Here is a 26,712-nt window from a genome sequence, read left to right as displayed (position 1 = left end):
CACTGCCATCAGGGAGGTAGAGGCAGAAGCCAGGGCATTCGGGTTGGTTACGGGCTATGCGATTAATAGGGCTAAAATCAAAATTATTAAAAACGCTTTCACGAACAGGGAGGATGGCAGGATGGTACCCTCGGCCATATATCTAGGAATCAGGATTTCAGCAGATTTAAGTAGCTCAGTAGAACAGAACATCGAGCCATTAATAAATAAAGTCAAAGGGGACCTTGAAAGGATACATAACCTCCAGCTGTCACTAGTGGGCCGCACGAATGTTATCAAGATGATTATTTTACCTAAGTTTCCCTATCTGTTTAGGGCAATTCCACTTTTAATTTAGGCCAAGTGGTTCAGCGCACTGGAACATATTTTGAACAGATTTATCTGGGCCCATGGTAAAACTAGGAGAGCTTATCGTTATATTACCCTCCCCAGGGAAAGAGAGGGGGCTGGGGGGCACCGGATTTTAGAATGTACTATTGGGAAGCGGCACTTCAGTATATGCAGGGATTAATAGATGGAGCAGGGGGAGCAGAAAGGGGTGCGGGAGATGGACCCAGGTACACTAATATCTATTCTGCTGTGATAGGGATTGATACAGAAAAGGGGGTGGTGATGAACAGAGTGTCTGAATTAAGCAGACCACTCTTACCCAGTCCAAAGATCAGGGCTTGATCCATCACCGTTATTTATCTCACTGCCCATCCCAGCTCAGAACCTGGCTATATGCAAATTAGTCTGTCCCTGGCCCAGTGCATCATGGGAACAGGGCAGACCAAACTACCAAGCCAATTCTTCACCAGAAAGGAGACAAGCTACCGGGGACCGGTTTCTGGCATTTCAGTCTCTTCGGCCCGGCTTGCTTGAATCCTGATGGAGCAGTGAGAAAGGGACTCATGTCTGAGTATACCCTGCCACACCTATAGTGGCCAAAAACGATACAGAAAAGGGGGTGGTGATGAACAGAGTGTCTGAATTAAGCAGACCACTCTTACCCAGTCCAAAGATCAGGGCTTGATCCATCACCGTTATTTATCTCACTGCCCCATCCCAGCTCAGAACCTGGCTATATGCAAATTAGTCTGTCCCTGGCCCAGTGCATCATGGGAACAGGGCAGACCAAACTACCAAGCCAATTCTTCACCAGAAAGGAGACAAGCTACCGGGGACCGGTTTCTGGCATTTCAGCCTCTTCGGCCCGGCTTGCTTGAATCCTGATGGAGCAGTGAGAAAGGGACTCATGTCTGAGTATACCCTGCCACACCTATAGTGGCCAAAAACGATACAGAAAAGGGGGTGGTGATGAACAGAGTGTCTGAATTAAGCAGACCACTCTTACCCAGTCCAAAGATCAGGGCTTGATCCATCACCGTTATTTATCTCACTGCCCCATCCCAGCTCAGAACCTGGCTATATGCAAATTAGTCTGTCCCTGGCCCAGTGCATCATGAGCTTTCTGCTTAATTCAGAGACTCTGTCCCTCACCACCCCTTGTTGTAAATATTTTTGTCCACCCTAAGCGTGGAAGGGTATTCTCAGATGTGAGACCCTTGCTCATTGCACCATCAGGATTCAAGCAAACCGGGCCGAAGACGGCTGTAATGCCAGAAACCGGTCCCCGGGAGCTTGTTTCCTTCCCAGTGTAAGAATTGGCTTTTGTAGTTTGGTTTGCCCTGTTCCCATCATGCATTGGGACAGGAACAGACTAATTTGCATACAGCCAGGTTCTGAAACTGGGATGGTGCAGTGAGCTAAAAAACGGTGTTGGATCTAGCCCTGATCTCTTGACTGGGTGAGAGCTTTCTGCTTAATTCAGAGACTCTGTCCCTCACCACCCCTTGTTGTGATAGGGATTGAAGCAGGAGACTGCTTCCTTAACTGTGTAGACTACAGTTTTTATAAACGGACCAGATTTAAGACATTGCAAGCGGCATATAAGATCTGGGCAGCCTACGCAAAAAAGTTTGGTCTCGGAAGGTTTAACAATTATACACGTATGCTGCAGAATGTCTCCCTGCCAGGAGAGATATTTAGGGACCAAGCGATGATGGACTGGGAGGAGCACGGAATCCAGAAACTAGGTTATCTTATGTGCTCCAAAGGAGTACTTCAGTTTTCTGAATTACAGTCCATGTACGGCATTGACAGAAGGAGCTTCTCTAAATATCTACAGGCACAGAGTTTTTTTGTGTGGTTACTCAAAACCATTACAATAAAACAGCAAAGTAAAAAAGAACATGCCAAAAATTGAATGATTTAAAACCATAAGCATTGTAATAAATACAATCTAAAATCTAAAATTCAATGATCATAAAGTCCAGGAAGGCTTTTTTTAACTCAGCCAACAATTGTGCATGCTCTCGTTGAGCTAAGTCGTTAGGTCCAGACAATATCGTAGCTCAGCGCAGATACTTGCCCGATTGTTTTGCTGGGAGGGTCCATCAGCTTCATACGAGTCTGTTGTACAAATTTACCAAACATAGCCATATGTTTTACTGTGTCCGATGTACAGCCTCCTTTACAGATCAGGTACCCAGTTGTAGCAGGATGGGCCTAAGGTAAAGACTGCGATCTAGGCGCAAGGCCGGGCAGCAAAATAGGATATGGGCCAAGGTCTCACGTTTGTATTTGCAGAGCCGACACTCCATGATCGCCATTTTTGTCGACCCAGAGGGGTATAATTCTTTAAAGGGAAGAGGATGTAATCTAAATGCTATGATCCTGTGTAGGGCTTGTCTCCCCACCGCCTGCGTGAGATGAACTTTGAGGTTGTATTCTGTATGTGGGAGGCTTTGGTACTCGTGAAAGCCTCTTGTTTCCAATGACTCCAAGTCTGAAATGCGAGAGCAAAGGCGGACTTGTTTTTTTTTTACATTTGATGACAGTATACTTGATTATCTTGGGGTCCCAGTTTTCTGTTGCAAGTTTCAAAACATCTTTGGCAGCGGACAGGCTGGCTGACCAGGGATTGCTGGGTTCTAGAAAGATATTTTTTATAATAGAATTCATTGTATTCTCTGGTGCCACCATGGTAAGATAGAAGTATTTGCTCAGCGAGGCCATCTCTTCCAGCTTTTTTTGGTTCAGGTTAAATTCTAACCGCACTAGATTGTTCCTGGTGCATGCGGGTAGGTGGAATATATTTTTGTAGGCTAAGCAGTGGATTTTTCTAGGTCTCTCACTAGTTTCCCTGGAAATGCCGGTTATGCGTAATTGAGTGATGGTATTAGTTTGGCCCTCAAGACTCTTTGAATTGCCGTTGTTCTGGGGCTGTGTAGAGTGGCATATAGCTTGCAGAGGGCGTAAGTGATGCTTTTCCCTTTCGCACACATTTTACAAGATGGACTCCTGGGTGACCTGTTTCACTGAACCAAACTCCCAAGTGGTTGTAGTGTTGTGTGCAATCCAAAGTCAGTTGGCCTAGCCTCCATTTTACCAGTTTTTTCTTAGGGTATTGCCCAAAAATTATTGTTTTCAATTTGGATGGGTTGGCAATCAGTTTATTTTTGGCATTGTAGGTTGCCAGGGCCCTAAGTGCTTTTTGTAAGCCTATTTTAGTATAGTCTAGGAGTATCAGGTCGTTGGCGTATTGCATTAGTTGAATCTTAGTGTGCCCAATCCTAGGTGTTGCCAATGTGGCTCCAATCAGGGCTTGACCCATGTCTGCGGTGTATAGATGAAAAAGCATCAGAGCTCAAATGCACCCTTGCTTTAGGCCGTGATCTGTGTTGATCTTCCCTGTACCAGATACGCTCGAAAGTTTGATTCTTACCCAAGTTCTTGAGTATAATGGGCGAATGGCTTGTAGTAAAGATGGATCAATGTTCCATCGTGCCAACTTCTGCCAGAGGATGGAACGGTCTACGCCATCAAAAGCTGCCGAGTAGTCAGTAAAACAAGCAAAAAGCGGCAGGCTTTGTCTTGACACAGCTTTTTGAGCTAGATATGAGAGCACTGTTATATTGTCCACTGTTGATCCTCCAAGTCTAAACCCTGTTTGAAAGAAGGGCAGGAGGCCTTCAGTACTAGCCCAAATTGAGAGTTCCATAAGAAGGGTAAGAAGGGTGCCTGCATAGGCCTTGACCTCAATGTCAAGCAGGGCAATCATGCGATAGGTTTGTGGGTTAGATTTTGGCCCTTTTTTATGTATTGGATGCAATAACGACCCTCTCCAGGAGTCTGGAAAGTTCCCCAAGAACCGGCATTCAGCATATAACTTGGTCAAGTTGTCCGTCCAGAAATCTATGTCGGCCCTGAAGAGGGAGCCAGGCAGGTCATTGAGTCCCGGTGCCCCATTGTGTCTGATCTTTTTTAAGGTTGTTTGAACTAAAGGTTTCCCTGGAGGTGCTTGATCTTCCAAAGTTTTTGAGGTGTGGGCAATGGAGTCTAGTTCTCCACCCTCGTTAAGGTCTTTATTCGACAACGTTATGCTTCCATCCTCTTTGTACAAAGTTTTCACATGAGCCGCCCAGATGCCAGCGTCAAGTGAGTTCTCTCTATGGTTGTCTCCTTGGGTTAGAGTATTTAGATATCTACAGGTACGGAGTTTCATTTCCAACAAACAGGGGGGGCCCTTAGGGTTTAGGCAAAACAACATTTTGGATATCATTGAAAGCAAGGGAGCCTGCACAATATGCAGATTTTATGCAGAACTTACCGAAGCTAAGCCTGGCGACCTCAGTAAATTTTTGCACAAAATGGGCAGGGATTCCTCAGGATTGTTTCCAGGATTCATTAGACCTGGGACGGACAATACTCTGCTCAGGCGCATTTCAAGCACAACACTATAAGACTGTATATTCTCTGTATCACACACCCATAAGAATAGCCCAGTGAAGGGGTACCTCAGGCATTACTTGCCCTCATTGTGACTCCCCAGAGGCAGATATAATTCACATCTTTGCTTCCTGTCCGCAGTTGTACACACTTCATAGGGCGGTTGAGCTGTTTCTTGACAGGTCTTTGGGGATTAAAATCACCCTCTCATCAGCTCTGATTATTCTGGGGATAGATGCGGAGGTGTGGGTCCCCCACGTGGAATTTTTATTTATAGCTATGGCAGTGTTGCATATGTGTATTGCTAGGGCGTGGTTAGACAAAGTATCCCCCGCCCTGCATCACTGCTTGGACAGACTGCTTGCTGCTCATAACTTAGAAAGCTCAATTTATGCAAGGAAAGGCCAACGGGGTAGAATACTCGGGAAGAGAATCTGGAGACCCATTGAGCAGTGGAAGGAGGGATTTATTAATACATGATTGGAATGTTGTCCTCTTACCCCCCCTTTTAGGTGTTTCTGTATTATTTTTTCTTTCCCGCCTAACGATGTTTTTTTCGTCAAATATATATACTGTAATGTTAAAGTATGTAAAAGGAATGTATATAATGTAGGATAATGATCTATGTGCTGTGCTGTAACAATGGGGGGAATAAAACTTTTGAATACAAATATTTTTAAAAAAATTGAGATTCAACGAAAAAACTATAGGTATCAGAGAAGTTGTAGTTAGAAATTAGCATTTGAAAAACCTTTGAAATGCACTAAAACATAGGTTTCAGGGACGTTATAGTTAGAAATTAGCATTTAAAAATCTTTAGAAATTCACTAGAAATAAACAAAGATTTTAGGCGCAATATAGTTAGTTGGACATTTGACTCGTACAAAATCAGAGAAATTCGGCCGTTATAGTTATTTGAGCTAACTATAACTCACGAGCACGCTATGCACTGCTGCTGACGTCACATATGACATCATTCATGACATGGGCAGTGACATCACTTATAACATCCCAAATGATATCACTGATGACATCATCCATGGAATAATCTGATGCACCTCCTCATACCCTAATGTAACCTTTGATACACCCACTCTAACATACAGACAATAATTTTCGAAACCATTGACACACTAATACCAGTTACTACATACCCATTCACTGATTCCTAGGTCTATACACCCATCCAATTATACACTCATACAGTCACTCATGCATGCAGTCACTCATCAATACAGTACTATTATATGCACTCATACACCTATACAGACACTCATACCCCGCCACTCATCCATCAAGTTACTTACACACCTAGTCAGTTATGCAAAGAATCAATCACACTTCCATTTACTCACCTATACAGTTATACATACACCACCTCACTTATTCATGCAGACACTAACACAGATACTAACACATACTTACTCTCTTATACAATCACTGGTACAAGCAAACACTCATCCATATAGCCACTCTCACAATCCCTCACTCTCACATATAGTCATTTATATACTCCAACACTCACATATACTGCCTTTCACATATGTAGTTACTCACACAAGTACCACTGAGACATCCATTCACTCACCAACACACCCATACACACACTCACTCACCCATACAGCCCTTCACACATGCAGTCTTAAACCCATACATCCAGTGTATCACCCACTCTCACATCTAAGCACAGAGTCACACACCCCCATCCACCCACACAGACACTTAGGCACTAACCCATGCATTCAGTGAGATGCCTTTAATCACTCACTTATATAGTCAGTCATGTACCTACTAAATCATCCATTCTGACACTCATACACCCACTCATTCTTCAATACGGATCACTGAAATATTATCGACGGTCACATTATCGACTTGCTAAAATATCGTTGAAAAATTATCGACTACAAAAATATCGACTTTCTATACTTATTACACCAACTACAAAAATATCGAGTCAAAAATATGGACTCTTTAGAATATCGAGTACATAAATATCACCTTAATAAATATCGACTACAAATATATAGTTTTTCATGAAATTACCCCTAACACTACAAAAATATCGACTACTAAAATATAGAGTACTAATATATCGTTTCTAAAAAAATATTGAGTTCCTTTTTGTACCCTTTCATGTCTAAAATACCATATTAATCGTCAATAAAAGTCATTGCTCTATACAAAATATATTTTACATATAATACCTGTTACTTTTATAACATTCCTATTTATCTACATTTAATATACATTCTATTAAATGCATTCTATCATTTTAAAAAGATTCTTTACATTTAACTAACATTTTCATTATTTGTTTTCACTTATACATCTATTTTATTTAACAACTAACCTGCTTTAATGCGGAAATCACCACATACCACCATTCTCACATCAACAAACACACCAATTAAGAAAAAAAAATTCGAATTAGCCTATACAATGCTTCATTTCATCCTACAACCAATCAAATTAATGCACACAAAATGCACATGCTATAAAAGGGGAAACATGCATTCTACCATTTGTTGCTGGTAACTCTATAGAAAGAACATGCCAACACTCTGAAGATTTTGTTCCTGAACAAACATCATTAAAGATCCAGCTCACTAGCTAATTATTCAAGTAAGTTACAGTGCATTATTTAGAAATCTAAATTAATAGTGTACTATTTTACTTATATCTCCTAACTCTTGCACTTATTTTATTTTTATCTTCTCCTACATTTCTGATAGAAAGTACTCCAAATAAATTCCTAATACATGCTCCTATTTCTTCACCTGGAAAATCAGATAGTAAGTATATATTAATATTCTGTTATACACCAACTGCTGTTTTTAAACACTATTTCACAAGATTCATTCTTTATTTTATACATTTTATTCACAGATATTCTGAGATTTTCCTATTTCAACACTACAAATGTATAAAACTACACTAATTGAACATGTAAGTATATATTTTTTTGTTATTAAACACCCAATATTAAAAATGCTATTTTCTAAACAACATATCTTGCATATTACATCTTCCCTACAGATCCAATAAAAACATCCAACATCAACTATACCAAAAGACAAGACTACCCTTTTAAAAAATGTAAGTATACTTGTAATTTGTCTAAAACTTCCGAAAAAAGCAAAACTATTTTCTTAACACCATGTTATATATTTTATATTTCCTCTACAGATATTCTGAATACATCATACATCTATTCTACCTACAGCAAACAAAAACTACTTATTTAGAAGTTAGTATACTTTTAAATATTTCCCATTTGCCAACGGTTCCAAATATTATTTATAATAATTTACATTTATTTATTCTATCTTCTCTACAGATCTGAACTTTACTACCTTGATGTACTCCACCAAATACTACAACTCAACTATTTATACAAGTAAGTATATGTAATGTTTACATCAAATGTACTACTAAGCAAAATAGAAAACTGCTTTTTCCTAGGAAAAACGTTTGTTATGTGTAAAAAATAACTTAGCATTTCTATATTTTTATACCAACAGTAAATAAAGAAATATATACAAGAAAATCCTTCAAAATACAGTTCTGCATTTGTGATTACTACTTTTAGTAACTGTAAGTATAAATACATCATTAATTATGTTTGCACCACAAAGTGAAATATATGTTTTTTGATTTTGTTTCTTTCTACTCTTTCCTAGAACAAGTAAAACAAAATGACAGAAGGTGCAGAATTTGTTATGTCACAGAAAAATAAATTACTCTTATGTTATATGGGTTATGTTTATAATCAGGAAAGACAAAGTGGTAGAAACGTTTTTTGGAAATGTACCAAATATTACTCAAACAAATGTTATGGGAGGGCTACTACTGAGGAAACTAATGTGTTATTTATCAGGGAACACAATCATCCCCCCAATGTCACAGAAATCGAAATACGTGATGCTTTAGAAAGTATAAAAACTGCTAGCACACAAAGTGATAAACCAACAAAACAAATCCTTAAAGAAGAACTGTTAAAAGTCCCAGCCCATGCTTCAGGTCAACTACCATCTATTGACTCCCTTAAATCACAATTGCACGCACTAAAAGACTCACTAGCACAACCCATCCCAACCCTACTACTTTTGAGGAAATTATTATTTCACCAGAAATGTCCATCACACACAATAAAGACAAATGTATCCTTTTTGACAATGAAAGCAGTACAAACAGAATCATAATGTTTGCAACTGCAAGTAATTTAAGAAAAATCCAACAGTGTCCCCAATGGATGATGGATGGAACATTTAAACCATGCCCAAAACCTTTTTATCAACTATATTCCATCCACGGTTTATATCATAACTATAACATCCCTTTCATTTACTGTTTGCTACCAAACAAACAGCAAAACACTTATACAGAAATATTAAATGTTCTCAAAAATGAAATCAATAATTATTTTCCACAAAAAATAATTATTGATTTTGAATTAGCTATGATTAATAGCATTTTGAGAACATTTCCCCACACAGCAATCCAGGGTTGCTACTATCATTTCAATCAGAGCATATGGAGACATCTCCAGAAATCAACTTTAAGTATTCTATACTCAACAAATAGCACCTTTGCCTATCAAATTAAAAAATTGATAGCACTGGCCCACGTTCCTGTTACCGATGTAGCGGAACACTACAATTTATTAATTGACAGCACATATTACAAGAGGAATGAAGATAAACTAACCCCATTACTGGACTATTTCGAAGATACTTGGGTGGGAAGGTTGCACAGATCTGGACATCGACGCCAACCCAAATTCCAAATCCCTTGGTGGAATGTCTATCTTAGTACTTTAAACCAAGAGGCTAAAACAAACAACAGTGTAGAAGGGTGGCATAATGCTTTCCAAGCTACCACAAGCAGAGGCAAACCCACATTCCATAACCTACTAGAAGCTTTGAAAAAAGAACAAAGCTATCAAGAACTAAGAATGGAACAATCTGTGACCCAAATTGGTCAAAAACTAACTAAACAAACTAAACAAATGTTCCCACTACTGCAAAGTCAATTCACCTTATATCCTACAACTAGAGGATTAGAATACCTGTCAATAATAGCTAAAAGCCTACTATAAAAATGTCTACAAAATATACTAATGTCTTCTTACAATAATAGTAAATATAAAAATCATAAACATTTCTAAACAATTATAAATAATACATATTTGTTTAACAAACTTATCAAAATTTGGAACATTATTTCAGAACAAATATGCAATATTTATAATTACATCACACATACACATTACATAAAGATCGACATTTCCCACCCAATAAAAAAGTAGTTTAAATACTTACAATTTTTGTAGATGAACATGACGTAATCAAGCAAAATACAATCCATACAATCCATTCCAATGTAGGACAATTCCATTATGGGAAACCCTCAAAAACCCAAAAATTAAGTAAAAATGAAAAAAACGCTCCAGGAAATCCCGAAAACAGTAGTGTGGACACTTTAGTATTTAAAGTGATATACACACAACTTTTAAAAACGGTCACGCATATCAATGTATCAATCCAATACGAAACCCTCCAAAAACCCGAAAACAATTAAAAAAGTTTAAAAATCGCTCCTGGCAAACACGAAAAATAGGAGATACATGTCAAAATATAACCATAATAAGTCATACATTCGTTTCTCCGGAAAAAAACACGCTTCCTTCCATGTAGTTTCCATGCGAGGAACCGGAACCTGTAAAAATATATACATAACGAAACCCACCCACAAATAGCCCATAACATTTGTAAATACACTCACAATTAACATTAACCATGTAAGAAGACATTTCCTAACACTTAAAATAACACGAGAACTAAAACATACACGACGCATCTATAACGACGACATTTCACCGAAACGCTACATAAACAATTCATACCTACACACAAAAACACTACACAGTTCGAATATACCCTCAAACATTACCACTCAGTAATAAATTGTATGTAAAATTAACCTTACCTCTCTCCACGCGAAGCAACTCCCAACCGTGAGCTTCTCCAGTCCTGAATGAAGCGCAATAACCTTACGCGGTAAAAAAGTAGTCCCCTTAAACTATTCTTGAAAAGGTATCATAGACAATACAATGTTATAGTTAAAAAATGTAATACATACACATTGTTATTTGAACAAATTAATACACTAGACTCATTATAATTTAAACTGTTTAAAAAATATAAATATATTTAATAATAATTAATATATAGTAATTATTATATATTAATATAAAAAAATTATGTAACACTTGCAATAATATATATAAATAATTTCCTATTTTGTACATTTATTGGAATAACTTTGTGTTTGTTTTTAACTAAACATTATAATTGTTTATGGTAATATTTAATAATAATAAATAATATAACGTATTTATTGTTATTAATATAAAAATTATAACCATTTAATATATAAACAATGCCCTGAAATAATGTAATTTTATTTCTCTGAATGTATGTTTTTCTGAAAAGAAGAGATAAATGATTATGTTTAGTAATTAATAATAATAATAATACATTTATTTGTTATTATTTTTATTAATTATTTCAAAATGTTTTATAATAATTTCTAAGTATTATAAAAGTATATAATTGCATACATAATATTTTGCCACTACCAGATATGATTATTAAACATATTCTTCCCCTATACTGTTATAAAGTTGACAAGATAATATATTTATATGTTTCATTTAAAAACAACATTGTCTGAAATATGTACCAAAAAATGTCTTAATTTGTATTTCCATATCTTGAGCAAATCTAATAATTGTCATGTTACTTAATAAAAATGTTTATTTAAAAAATATATATTTAACAATATTAATATATAATATTAACATTATTAAATATAAATGGAAGAAACTGAAAAAAACTGTTTTTTTATTTAATGCAATGTAAATACTTGTTACTCAAAGTTAATGAAGCAAAATGTTATTATTTACTGAAAAAATGTTGTTAAATAATTTTGTGTGATAATGTACAACATGTACATAAATGATAATGTGTTATGCTGCGAATACTACATTTCCAAATAATGTTATGTTATTTTTGATTGTGATTGTATTGTAGTACAAATAAAAAAATAAAAAAAATTTAATAAAGTTTTGTGAAAACATCCATTTTGCATTATTTTGTAATATAATAACACAGTAATGGTAAATTATATGCAAATGTGCTGGACACTGACCAATTAATATTTACTATTGCTACTCCAGTCAAGCTAATATCATGGAAGGTGCTGGACACTGACCAATAATTATTTACTATTCATACTCCAGTCAAGCTAATATCAGGGAAGGTGCTGGACACTGAGCAATGATTAATTACTATTCCAACTCCTTTCTAGCTAATATCAGGGAAGGTGCTGGACTCAGAAAAAAATTATATTACTATTCCAACTCCAGTCTAGCTAATATCAGGGAAGGTGCTGGACACTGAACAATTATTAATTGTTATTCCTACTCCAGTCAAACTATTATATTTAATGTAATTTTTTTTTTATTTCATTTAATTTATTTAATTAAATTTTTTTTTATATTTACCCTGTACGCCTGTACCGCAAAAACTCAAAACTGACCCTGAACCCTAAAAATATCCCTATACCCCAAAAACCCAAAACTGACCCTGAACCCAAAAAATACCCCTTTACCCAAGAACAGAAAACTGACCCAGAACCCTAAAAATACCCCTTTACCCAAAAACCGAAAACTGACCCTGAACCCAAAAAATACCCCTTTACCCAAGAACTGAAAACTGACCCTGAACCCTAAAAATACCCCTTTACCCAAAAACTGAAAACTGACCCTGAACCCTAAAAATACCCCTTTACCCAAAAACTGAAAACTGACCCTGAACCCTAAAAATACCCCTTTACCCAAGAACTGAAAACTGACTGTGAACCCTAAAAATACCCCTTTAACCAAAAACTGTAAACTGACCCTGAACCCTAAAAATACCCCTTTAACCAAAAACTGAAAACTGACCTGGAACCCTAAAGATACCCCTTTACCCAGAAACTGAAAACTGACCATGAACCCTAAAGATACCCCTTTACCCAAGAACTGAAAACTGACCCTGAACCCTAAAAATACCCCTTTACCCAAGAACTGAAAACTGACCCTGAACCCTAAAAATACCCCTTTACCCAAAAACCCAAAACTGACCCTGAACCATAAAAATACTCCTTTACCCAAAAATAATTATTATTATTTAATTACCAATTATTTATTAATTAACAATAACAATAAAATAAAAATATTAGCACATTAGCTGTAATTAATTGAATTTATTAATTAATATTATTTTTCCCAATTAATCAATTAACAATAACAAAAAATTAAATATAAAAAAAATTACTCTGATTAATGTAATTAACGATGTATTATTAATTAATTCCCAATTAATTAATAATAAAAATATGTTCAAAATTACATTAATTAATTTACTAATTAATATTAATTAATTACCAATTAATTATTAATTAAAAATATGTTCAAAATTATATTAATTAATTTACTAATTAATATTAATTAATTACCAATTATGTATTATTTTAAAATATGTTCAAAATTATATTAATTAATTTACTAATTAATATTGATTAATTAACAATTAATTATTAATTAAAAATATTTACAAACATATATTAATTAATTAATTATTATTAAATTACTTCCCACCCTATTACTCTATAAACCCACAACCCGCTCTGATACTAAAACGCAAAATGTAAACAAATTTACAAATTTATATTACTATTAATTAAAAAATTTAGTTTTTAACCTTGTTTCTACATATTATCGATATTTTTTACTTTTACTATTTATCGATATTTTGTCTTGTCGATTTTTTGGAGTCGATATTTTTGTACTCGATATTTTTTTATGATTATTTTATTCGATATTTTGACTAACGATATTTTTGTTATCGATATTTTATTATTGTCGATATTTTTAACTCGATATTTTGTCCATTCGATATTGTGGAGTCAATATTATGTCTAGTTACCCTTCAATACACCTTGGCATTTATATATATACATATTCAAACTTTACAGAAACGCACAGTCACTGGATAGTGCATTGGTGATGTCATCAGTGATGTTCTTTGAGATGTCATCAGTGATGTCATCGTTGATGTCACTGACCATGTCATAAATTATGTAATATGTGACGTCATAAGCAGTGCATTGCGGGGGCGCGAGTTATAGTTAGCTCAACTAACTATATTGGCCGAATTTCTCTGGATATATACAAGTGAAATGTCAAACTACCTATAACGTCCCTGAAACCTGTGGTTTTCTTAGTGAATATATATATTTCCAAATCTTACATGACGAAAAGAGAGCCTCAGCCTAATGAGTCGGAGCTTGCAGGCGAACTCAACACCATATAACGCACAAGAAAATCATTCAAAGTGATAGCGCAAAAACAAGCCACTCCAACCAGCCTTTCAGCAAATCAAGGATTTATTCATCAGGCAGCACAGCAAACAGCATTGTGCATTTCGATCCAGAGGGATCTTAATCGTATGCTAGCAAGAGGGTTGATGACACCTGAATGTTATTTAAATAGATTTGGCAACACAAATGAAGGACTTAAAAAATACACCTTTCTGTCAAAAAAGGGTATAGTACACAGTTTATGTCCACTTAACAGACCAAAATAAAGTTAATTGAAAAACAGTACCTCAGAAATATCATGCAAATGCATTCCATCTCACTGGTGTTTGGGATATTGGGCTACGGTCTGCATGTGTAACTTTCACTAAACTCGAATGCCCATGATGCATTGCGCTAGATTACAAAATAAGGTCAGAATCCGTCATGGAGGGCTATTACTTTATGCCTTTAGTGAGTGTCAATTAAAACAACGTCACACCATGGCTCAATAGGATTGAATTCTGTGTAGTGCAAAGTGGCATCAAAGTCTCAATGTACTTACAAGGCACTTCCCCTCGTAGCTTAATTGCTCAAGTTCTCCTTGTGATTGCCTTCACTTTTCAAGGTTCGGAGTGCAAAGGTCAAACCAACCCTGCAAACTCCAGCTGACCCCAAAGTATTAAAGAAATCTTCAGCCCGTAAGCCTCCTCAAAAACACAGTATATATATATATATATACAGAGAGAGAGAGAAAGACAGAGAGAGTGAGTCGCCACTGGGTTTTAGTTATAGTTATAACTACGTTTCCACAGAAAATTTAATTTTTTATTGGTGTGCTGAAATGAAAGGACATAGTACAATGATTGTTCATATATACTGATGCTGCAAAGAGAGACGTAAGCCACACCAGTCGGCCTAGGTGATATAAACGTCCGCTCCCTTAACACTCACCTTCCTTTGCTCTGGGGACATTTTCTGTCAATTGTTACGTCCTAACACGGACTGGAAAGAATTGTGGATCTCTTCTTATGACCTTGGTGAAAGTACAGCACCCAGCAATCAGTAAGCGTACTCAGACGCGTTTTTAGACACCTTACTGTCACAATGGATCCAGTGCTAAATTGCAGAATTTTTTGACAGGTTCAGTCAGATTCCGTTTTAACTCACCCTATCTCACTTTCACCTAGGCCTACTGGTGTGGCTTACGTCTCTCTTTGGGTATGTTGAATGGCTCTTGTCTATACTACCACAAATAAGTCACATGTCTTAATTCCCCTTCCCTTTTATAGGTTCTCTCACCTGGGCTGGCACACAGCCTTGGTCTCACCGCTTGCTCTAACTTTAACTCTCTTTTCTCATCAAGACACTTTTTCGTTTTTGTTTTCCTTTCATAGGTTCACTCACCTGGGCTGGCACACAGCCTTGGTCTCACTGCTTCTTCTCACTTCAACTCTCTTTCCTCGTGTACCGACAGGATTTTCGGACCAGATGGGATCAGCTCCTGAGAGCCCCTCTAACCCAGTCGGAACGTAACCACCTCCCTCCTCAGGACAATCTATCCAGGCACCTGGGTACCTACCTGAGGATGGGGAACTCGCAATATACAAGCTCATATCATCAGAAACACCACTAAATCTATAGGGATACTAAGAATACTCACTGATTACTAAGGACATCCATGCCCTACACCACACTCATACCTCATAGTCTCGCGACCTCATGGGTCCAGACTAATCTACCCTGGGGCAGTTCTGATTATCTACCATTACACACTGATTACCCTCAGTGCTCACTCAAGCCGCAATCTTGCGGGTATACACACTGCTCACCCTCAGTGCTCACTCGACACGCAATCCAGCATGTCTACACACATGGGCCTGCAGTCCCAGTGCTCTCATTTACACACGGTCCGCAATCCGGCAGACCTACACACCCCTCTGTCTTAGGTGCTCTCATTTACACACGGTCCGCAATCCGGCAGACCTACACACTGACCACAATCAGTGCTCTCACTAACGTCACTTACCAATGACGACCACTTTCCTATGAATACCTTCAGCTCTCTGTCTCTCTATGTTGGGAAGTCTCTCTCTCTATTCACTAAGGGTTTGCTACTACAATATTAGGAGTTAGAACAGCTTTCCAAATTGAAGTATGTACCTTCTGCTCTTGGCATCAAATGTTCCCTCTCTCCCTACTTGCTCAGTCACTCCTTACCTGATCGGGATTCGCATCCGTTCATTCAAACAATGTCTGACTAGAAGACCAGGTTACCCTGATTGAACAAGAATACAAGGCACATGTCGGTTCACTAAGAACTGGGGAAGTTTTATTTTAACAATGATAAAATACACATGCATAAATCTGCGGGGTCTCTATGACTAACAGGAACTTTAACACACCGCTAAAAGAAAAGGATTAGACATACAATAGCCTAGGGAATAAGGACAAGATTAAGGTGTAATTGTAAAGGGGACTAGTTTAGACTACCTCACCTATTAGAAGGAAGATTTCTCTCTGACTCTGGTGGGATCAGGGCTCTCTCTGTCTCTCCCTCCGTCACCACAACACCACGCCTCTGGTTCAATTGCTCCAGCTGACAGCCTTAGCTCCTCCATCTGCTTTGATGCTCTCTGCACTGCTCTCTCTTCAGCTTCAGCAATCATCTGCCTTCTTTCTCCATTCCAGAACTGCACTGCATTCTGCAGCTCCAGCAGACATCCTGTTCTCTCCTCTGCAAGAACCAAACTGCACTGACTCCAAACTGAACTGACCACTCCTCCTCTCCTGCAGTTCGCTAATATGGATTCCTCTCCCCTCATGGAAATTTCCAACAAAGGGCTGCCTCCCACCGAATTCCTGTGCCAGCTCCAGAGCTCTTTACGCAACCGCAGTGGCCAGCTGCTTGTTACGTCTGGGCCCAAGAGACAAACACATTTCTCGGATAAGAAGCAGTCCTGACTGGTTTTCCTCTAGCACACAACAGCCTTAACTTTAAACATTACCTTTCCCCTTGAAGCATCTCAGCTCCATCAAAATGGAGTCCCTCTAGTTCTGGGCCTTATACGCCTGAAAAGGATGAAATAACCCTTAGCTCTGTCAGAGTACCTACATAAACCATACCAATGTGTAATATAAAGTCAGGACCACAGGATCCAACCTCTACTATAAGCAATAATGACAGGCCAAAGCCAATAGGCAATAGATGGCTTCTTCTAGGTCTGGAAGAAAGGGCTTAAAAGGGCCAACACAAGCTAGGAATACGTATCCTAAATGTGAGCAAGATTAAAATCTATATCACTGCCAACTATGGCCAAAAGCCTGTCTGTACACCTCGTCAAGACACTTTTCGTTCTTATTTCTTCATTCCCTATGCTCTCCCTACACGAGCATCTCGGATCAAATGTCACCATTTACATGTATACACTAATGCATTCACTGTTGAATTCTAATCATGTATATATTGTATAATATTTCAGCCCTGAAGAAGCCCATGTTTGGGGCGAAACGCATTGGCTGTCCATTTATGAAAAACCAGCACTTGCGCAATAAAGACACACCAAGGCTACAAACAACAATGTGGATTGCTTTTTTTAAAAGATCTAGACTCTGTAATTTTTGTATTTACATGTTGCCTCTCATATCCTTTGCATGAACCTTGTACATATGCCCCTGATTTTTTGAAAAATCAGCAGAGTCAATAGCATTTTTAACTGATGCGCGAGAATATAAATAATGATATTGAATATGTGGAAACTGGAAACAACACACTGTAAGACACATACGTGGTGTATTTTAGATTAATCAATAGTTATTGGTCCTGTAAAGGGAAATATAGTCATCAAAGTTTTTTGGGAACCGGGAGAATATTAAAATGTAAAAAACCTAGTGCCGATCAAATAGCTAAGACACATTAGGAGATAACTGAACATTAGCAACATTTACTGAATAATCTATGTTCTATAATGATATTAGAATGCAACATTTCCAGCACCATCATTCATTTACTCCCCTCCCACTCTCTGTTGCTCTCTCTCAACAGCTATGCACTATCAGTCAAATAAATGAGTAACGGTCAGTCAAACTGTAGTGTAAATTCTTTTCAGCCTTTGGAGGTGAACGATGGGCCCGATTCACAGAATGAACTTACTACTTTTGGCATTCACAGAATGCACTTACTACTTTTGGTATTCACAGAATGAACTTACTCATTTCGGTATTCACAGAAGTTAGGACTACTAACTTTAGGACTCCTAAATGCCTTCTGTGAATACCGAAAGTCTTAAAATTAGGATTTTTCTCAATTTAGTAGTAGTAAAGTTAGGACTACTAACTTTAGTACGCCTAAATGCCTTCTGTGAATACCGAAAGTCTTAAAATTACGATTTTTCTCAATTTAGTAGTAGTAAAGTTAGGACTACTAACTTTACTACTACTAAATTGAGAAAAATCCTAATTTTAAGACTTTCGGTATTCACAGAAGGCATTTAGGAGTCCTAAAGTTAGTAGTCCTAACTTCTGTGAATACCGAAATGAGTAAGTTCATTCTGTGAATACCAAAAGTAGTAAGTGCATTCTGTGAATGCCAAAAGTAGTAAGTTCTTTCTGTGAATCGGGCCCATAGAGTTTTCCAGTTCTAATTATGAGTAGCTCTATTTTAGCTTCTCATACTGGATGGAACCTATGGTGACTGGTGCAGAGGGCACTAGGACCCTGCACACCAGCCATGGGAGGGGTCAGCCACCGGACGCCACTTACCGTCAGGGAGTGGGGACCGGTATTATGGGATGAGAAGGGGAAGCAAGAGGACCTGCCTGTGAGCACAGAGGAATCGCATAAATAAAGAATACAAATCACCTACGGGTCTCTGCGTGTTCCTGGGGTGTAGGGCCATGAGGGACACGACAGAACCTGTAGTCCTGGTTTCACAATGAGATCGGTAGGTAGACAAGTCTCAGAATGCAGATAATCTAATGTGGTTTGGAGCTGCCCTCACATGGAACTAGGAGTTGTAAGAAGTCTGTGGCTCTAAAACCGAATTTAGTAATCTCAATCTCAAGATTTAAAAATGGATGCCAAAGATGGCACCTGCTACACATGGTCACCCTGAGTTGATATCAGCGTACATACTTGCAAGTGGACAACAATATGAAACTTTCTCTGATAGATTTTACAACCGTTCCCTTTATATATTACGTTCCCGATTCATAAAGAGTGGTGTATGAGCGAGACTTTGTCATGCAGTACTCTTACCTTACTCATTCATTTTAGGAGTAGGCATGAAGTACTCCGGGCTTATGTTTTGCATCGTTCCTGACCTGACTCTCATGAGTACTAAAAGAGTAAGGACCTAATTTATAATTTGGTGGACTGGTTACTCCATCGCAGAGGTGATAGTTATCTCATTCACCTTATTACAAGAGCCAGGGCCCCATGTGAAAGCTCAATCTTTGTGAATTAGGTGGTGTGAATGGTGAAAGAGTGTAAAAATGAAACATATTCAAACATCATATCCCAGTGTACTGTGAACTTCTGTATCACTAACTAGCAAGAAAAAACCACCCACAAGCAATTACTAGGCCACCTGGCACAAAGAGACACCTGCTATCACACGACTTTCAGATGGTACATGGCACATGAGCTCAGAACATATGCCTCTCCCTACTGCTGCTGGCAAAACATATTACTACAACCCTTCTTCCTGTGCCAAATGCATAGATGACAAAAATAAGACATACGGCTGAGAAAACGGTGTTAAAAAGCATGATGCGGAATGCGATTGCAGATGATAATTTTGTTTTCAAAACACTGCGAGACCCTGAGGAAATTATCTATTTCTTAGATGGCAATAAGCGATTTTGACTCACGATCCAACCATAATTTAAGCAGCTCATTCCTCTGCATAATTAAAATGAAGATGAGGGCGAGCCGGATAAATGGCAGATAAAGGCTGGCTGTAATTAGGGGAACTAAAGTTTGTTCGCAGTGGGTGATAGATAAGCAGAGGAATCAGCTTGCGTGTTCTTTTTTTTTTCCTGAACAATTTGTTGTTGAATGGGAAATAGAGCGCAGGCAGCTGGTGAGGGGAGCTATCAGCTGGTGCTCTTGAGTTATGTGTCACCATTCATCATTCTCAATGTTTTCCCGTTGCACGCACTCCAAATAAATGTGGGTCGCGTGGATTTTGATACGTCAAAAAAGCTTTTGATGGCTCAACTGAAAATGACGGAACGCACAAAGTTGTTTTGTGAGACACTTTTACAGCAAGCTCTGATTATCAGAATGCGACTGTTGCTTTTAAAGTATTTAATGTCGCACAATGCTAATGTGGGTCTCACCACTTCGGCGTAAACCACTCGGTACCTTTCTTGTGTTTGAAAGAAAAGACAATACACATTGGTTTTCAATTGGATATGGAAAATAAGAAATACATTACTTCGAAAGAAGAAAGATCCTGACATAATTGGCATTGATTGTACAGCTGTGAGGGCTAAAAGGACCATCGCGACCTTGGGGAATGGGCCACACTATTTAGAAATGCATGGCTGCCTCGTGGGATATCTACTATTGCAAAGGTAGCCTCCACTTCTGCGGTTCCTTTCACAGCTCTGCAGGTTTGCGTTCAGGGAGCAGAACCTGCCAAAGCAGGACTTCTTTTTTTTTCTCTGTGCAGAAATGCCTGATGCCTATGGAGTTTCCCCCCTGCATGGATGCGGGCATTCTCATTTTCTCTGGCGCCTACAGATCCATCAGAGGCTCCACCAGTTTATACCTGGCAATTTCTAGGCCAGAGCAAAATTTACATTATTCAAGGGCAATGTTGCCTAATTTCTGCAACTTCACTATAGGCTTGTTACTCGAAATTCCTGAAATTGCACTAGTACAGAATGCAGTTATATGCTAATCACAGCAAAATTTGGCAAGAGGGCACGAGAACAACCACCATGCATGTGGCTGCTGTTTCCAGTGCTTGTTTTTTATTTTTTTTATTTTGTGCTATATTATTTAACACTGAATGCGCCCTTGCTTTCAAACTAGGCGTCAGGATGCATTTCATTCTAAAATATGGCATTAAATGGAACTTATGCATTTCACGTACGTTTTCATACATTTATTTTACAAAAGGAAATTACGCAAATTTCGCACACTCCTAGCAATTCTCACAATACCTCAAAAAGTGGAGCCAAAACGTGAGTTTGCTGCAAAGAGGGTTCTACCAATTTACACGTGGGCTCCTGCTTCGCCAGCTCTCAATAAGGCTGAAGGTGCCTCTTTTTTTATACCATTTCATATACAGTTAAGAAATGTGTGAAAGCTTGAGGTACATGTTGGGTATCTGTTCATAATGTTCATGTTGTAGTCTAGTTGTTAGGTCACTTTTTTTATTGTAAAAAAGAAAAATTACATTACTGTGTTGCAGTAATGAGGTATAACATGTGGGTGAATTGTATCTTTTGCAAAACCTCAATTTTGTTTTTGACGGTGCCTTCCTATGTCAGAATGTAGGAAGGAGGTCACATGACTAGTTTTCTTTAAGAAAGTTCAGTGCTTCTGATGCAGTGCTGTAACATGGCTTGCGCTCTCCTCCTCCTCACTCAAGGACCTCACCTGCAGGTGGAAGGACTCCAAGCATATAGCAATCCAGACCGACACTCTTTTCTCAGGCTGACCAGCATATAAAACATGCGCCTCTTGCATACTCTTCTACTCAGGGTTGGCAAAAGAGGGATCCCTTTTATAATGATGTTCATACCCCCTTCTCATACCGGTACATTCCAATGGCCTACATGCACCTGTCAGTTAACATTACACTAGTTTAACAAAACATTGAAAAAAATTAAAATATTCACGGCCATAATAAACAAGAAATGGTAAAGCCAAATGTTCCTCACTTTGTGAGGTATCGGCTTTGCCAATGGTTTTTTGTTGTGCTACTCAGCATATGTGAGGCTGTGCAACGTGGCTAAAGATTAAAAAAAGGCTATGACATGCCACCCCGAAATGAGGATGGCATTTTTTTCTTTTTGTTACAGATCCGATTAGATCAGTAGGTAACCTTTTCCATGTTAAAAATTATGCAAAAGTGGCGCAAGAGGCTTGTAAATAAGCCCTAAAGAGTTTTGTGAAAGCGGGCAAGGTGTAAGCAGAAGTGGGATGGGGGGGGGGATATCATTGCAACAGAGGGAGGGTAAGGCTAAGGGCAAAACAACATGGCAGGGGGCTGGTAAAGTATATCAAACATGGAGGAGTATGGGTGGGAAACAACACACATGGGGAGGGTGTTTAGGGAATAAAGCAACATGGTGAAGAGTGGATGGGAATGGCAAAGAAATGTAGTGGGATGGGTTCGAGCAAAAGCAATAAAGGAAACACCACAAGAGGGAGGGAATGGGACAAGCAGTCAGGCAACAGAACAACAGTGGGTAAAGGGGAGATAAGTACATAAGGTAGACAGCTTGAAAAGGCTCATATCTCATGGCGTACTCCACTAAAAGGAGAAAGTAGTGCTGTGAAAAGTGTGGATGGCATTTTTGAGTTCAGGATTAATATTAAACATTAGTGCTTTTCAGAATGAATTTTAGTTGTAAATGATGAACTAATATGTTTGCAGTTGAAATGAGTTTTAACAAGACTTAGAAGTGTATTGTTAACATGTTTTAGTTAGGCCACAATTTAATGAAAGCAGCCATTTAGTTAAAACGGATATTGTTCCTCCCTCTGTCCCTTTGTTCCCGCATCTACCCCTCGATCAGGGTTTTCTGTGACTCTTTCCTCTCTCCTCACAGGCTTTGCAAAACAAGGAATATATATACCTTAGTGTTTTTTCATTAGCGAGCGAGGTGTGGCGCAGCGGGCAGGGTGGCTGACTCTAGAGCATGGGGTTCACTGTTCGATCACTGGCGGCAAGTCAGCCCAGCACCATGTGACTCTGGGCAATAGCTCGCTTAATCTCCCGACTGCCCCCAGCACTTTGAGACCCTTAGGGGGGATTAGTTTGCACTTTACAAATACCTGGTTATTATTTTTGTAATGTGATGTGAATGAACATCCACATGTTTGAATACTAATGAACCAAGTACATGGTGCTCCATGGGCCGAAGTCTGTTAGAGCACGTGATTACATGGGTGGTGACCCTTTGGAGCAGACAGCTGATTTTACTTACCTGGGGGTCACATACAGTGATAAATTGAGCTGGAAGCCCCAAATTGATATGCTACCATTAAAGCACAGCCAACTAGCTGGTGCATTGATTAAAGAGCACAGGTTGTCCCTAACTAAGCCCATTGACCCCATTGTTAAAATTTATGCTTCCAAAATGTTGCCCCCGATTATGTATGGTGCAGAATTATGGGGCTTTAACAATCTGTCCCCACTTATTGTCGCCCAGAATACATTTTTGAGGTCGACAGCAGGCTTACCCCAATCATCACTGCGTATTTCTTTACTGTTAGACCTCGGCCGCCAAGCAGTTGAGGATGTAGGACGCTTCAGACCCTTGGCATTCTGGAGACGTCTCTGGACTACTCCAGAGCTCTCCTTGTACGGCAAAGCCTTGGCGGAAGTAAGGGGGCTGGGTTGTTCATATAAGATTTCCTGGGTGGCTGAAATCAAGTCACTGTTGACAGATATGGGGATAGTGGAACTCTGGGCCCATCCGGACACAGCTGAGTTTCCATCAAAAAAAGTTTACAGCGCTGTGTACTGGGAGATGATTAAAGTTAAGAGATTCTCCTGCCATGTCAGTAGATCTTTGACAACAGTTTTCCTCGATACCAAGGATGAACAATTCCTAGAAAATTACTGGGATATCATTACGAAGCTTTCAGACCGCAAACTTTATCACCAGTTCAGAGTAGGTACCTTACCCCTACGATGGTTATCTAGTAGATGGAACTCTGCTGGTAGCGATAAATGTGTATTTTGCCCAGATCACATTGAAACCATCGATCATTTTCTATTCGCTTGCCCTGTGTACCACCAACCAAGGCAGGTCTGGTTAAAACCTGTATGTTCTCTTATGGAAACAAGATCAGCATTGGTTGCAAGTAGAATACTGAAAAATGATACCTCAAACTTAGTTGTAATTGGTGTAGCAAAGTTGTTGAGCTGGGCCTGGGTTCTTCGGAATAAAAAAGGGGGGGTATAGTCTGCAGGAATGATTGAAGCTACGGTTATCTGAAGTAGGGGCTGCTGTTGGAAATTAGTACAGGATTGGAGAGTTCACACTAGAGATCTTTTATGTTAGATATGTTTAAGTCTATTGCTTGTTTTTACATTTAATTCCATTTTAGGGATGGTTTTATAATGTAAATATAAATGTATTTATCTACTATTGGATTTTAGAAATGGGTTTAGAACCTTGTATATGATGAATTTTATCTTGAATGGAATTTGTATTAATTTGTTATAGATTGTCTTTTATGATGAAGAATCGCAATAAAGACTTAATGACTTACTGACTGTAAACATTTTCTAAAGTTCAAGAACTAATCCGCTGCCACTTCATTTGTGGGTCAGTACATGGAGCTTGTGTATGGTCATTGTCCTCTGAATTTTGCATTTTGACTGGACTTCCTATGAAGTTGTGTTGCTAAGGCTTCTTGATGACGTGATTCTTACTCAGAAATTGGATAGTGTTACCATTTTCTGTGCGCTAAAGCCTTTGATTTGTCAAACATTGATTATGAAATGTAGAAACTGTGCCTTAGCAAATTTGATACCATATGAGAAAATTAGCATAAAAAAACGTGGATTTGGAGGTGAGCCAGAGACTTCGCCTGTTTCCCTAGGAACTCTGTCCGATTCTCTATTGATTTACCTGTTCATTGGGATCTTGGAATTGTTATAATTTCCGATTATGTATCCTGTTATCATGTGCTCACGGCATTTAACATTTATTCAATAAAGGATTTAATGCTTGTCTTCATGCCATCTATTCTGTTTCTCTAAATTTGAAAGATTATTGTGATAAAGTCTCAAACTTCTCCTTATCTACAATTCCGTTTTCGAGTGGTCTTTGTACGTTATTCTGTTATCTGTTCAATTAATGGTGGTTGTGGTGTTGTCCTACATAAGATCAGATCTGGAGTGGAACCTATTCCAGTAAATGGTCATTTAAAACATTTTTGGGTACCACAATTATTGGAATTTGATTACAGGGGTACAGGGATTCGCTCTAATAAAGTGGTAGCAGAGGATAGTTGCACAAGTGCACCTCCTCTTTTCAATGGATTCCTAAGATTTCCTTGTCTCAAGATGCCGAAATTGCTCTTTCTTGGAGTTTTGGAGCTCCGCATACAGTTCGAATGCCTGAGACTTCCGAGAAGAGACTAGTTGTTGTTGAGCAATTTGGAGTGTAAGTATGAATTGGGTGAACTGATTTGTGTGTGTGTTGAAGTGTGTATTTATTTAAAACTGTTTTATTGGGATTTGTGTTTACAAACAATGACTGTCACTTATCATTCATAGCATTCAGAGAACAGTACATGATCACAGTTTTCATGGTTGGTTAATGATAACTAGCATGAAAGATATTGAATGAAGTAATACAGCCATTGGGACAGTTCAATATCGATGAGAGTTGAGGACTATTTAGTAGTTACTGTGCAATAAATCAATTCGGTGAACTGAGGGACTGCCCTGAACTAAGGGAGAGGTATGGTGATCCAGACTCAGAGGAAGGTGGCAATATTGTGTTTGGAGGTTGTGGGTGTAGAGCAAGGGGTGAGGGTTCAACTGTGCAGTAGTTTGCATAGAGGGCTGGCTAGATGTCAGAGTGGGTTCCCAGCTACCCAGGGAGGTAATGAGGAGTGGTTACACGATGGTGGGAGACTACAGAATATGCCCTAGTACAAGTGGGCCCCATAAGATAGCTAGACTCTGGGCCAGGCTTATTGAGTGCACAGTGTCAACTGGCATAATAGAGTTAATGGGGGCAAATCAACATTCTCAGTGAGTTGCAGGAAGTTGTCCAGGAGAACATCCGACCAATGAGCACCATATGTACCAAATAATGTCATATAATATTACTTACAATGGTGTGTTAAAACAGAATCAAGTCTGCCAAACTGAATACTAGTACAGACCTCCTTGTGCGCCCTTGCATAATCCCTCTTTTCTTGTTTTGTCTTGTCTTCTGTGGGTCACGGGTCGTGCCCACTTGTTAATATATGTTGATTATATGAGCTATTTCAAACACTGAAACTAATAAAATCCTGTCCGGCTGGACAAAGGACATACGTACTATCCAGTGTATGCCTATCATTTCCCTGATCCTGATAAACTAGGGTCCACTGTTCCTTACAACAGGAGAACATCTGAGGCCATAAAAAATTGGCCTTTTACATATATGTCAGACATACATTGTCCAGGACGTTTGGGGAACCACCTATACGCATACTAGCGCTGGCCACGAGACACTAAATATTTAAGCTGCAAACAAAAGAACAGGAGGTGCCTTTCCTGTGTTGCACTGAATGTTTTGAGGGGTACACGCCGGATATATTAATGTTAATATATCAGACCAGAAC

The sequence above is a fragment of the Lissotriton vulgaris genome, chromosome 4_1 (genome assembly GCF_964263255.1).
Source record: "Lissotriton vulgaris chromosome 4_1, aLisVul1.2, whole genome shotgun sequence".
In the NCBI taxonomy this organism is placed as follows: domain Eukaryota; kingdom Metazoa; phylum Chordata; class Amphibia; order Caudata; family Salamandridae; genus Lissotriton; species Lissotriton vulgaris.
Note: the sequence above shows the minus strand (reverse complement) of the source record.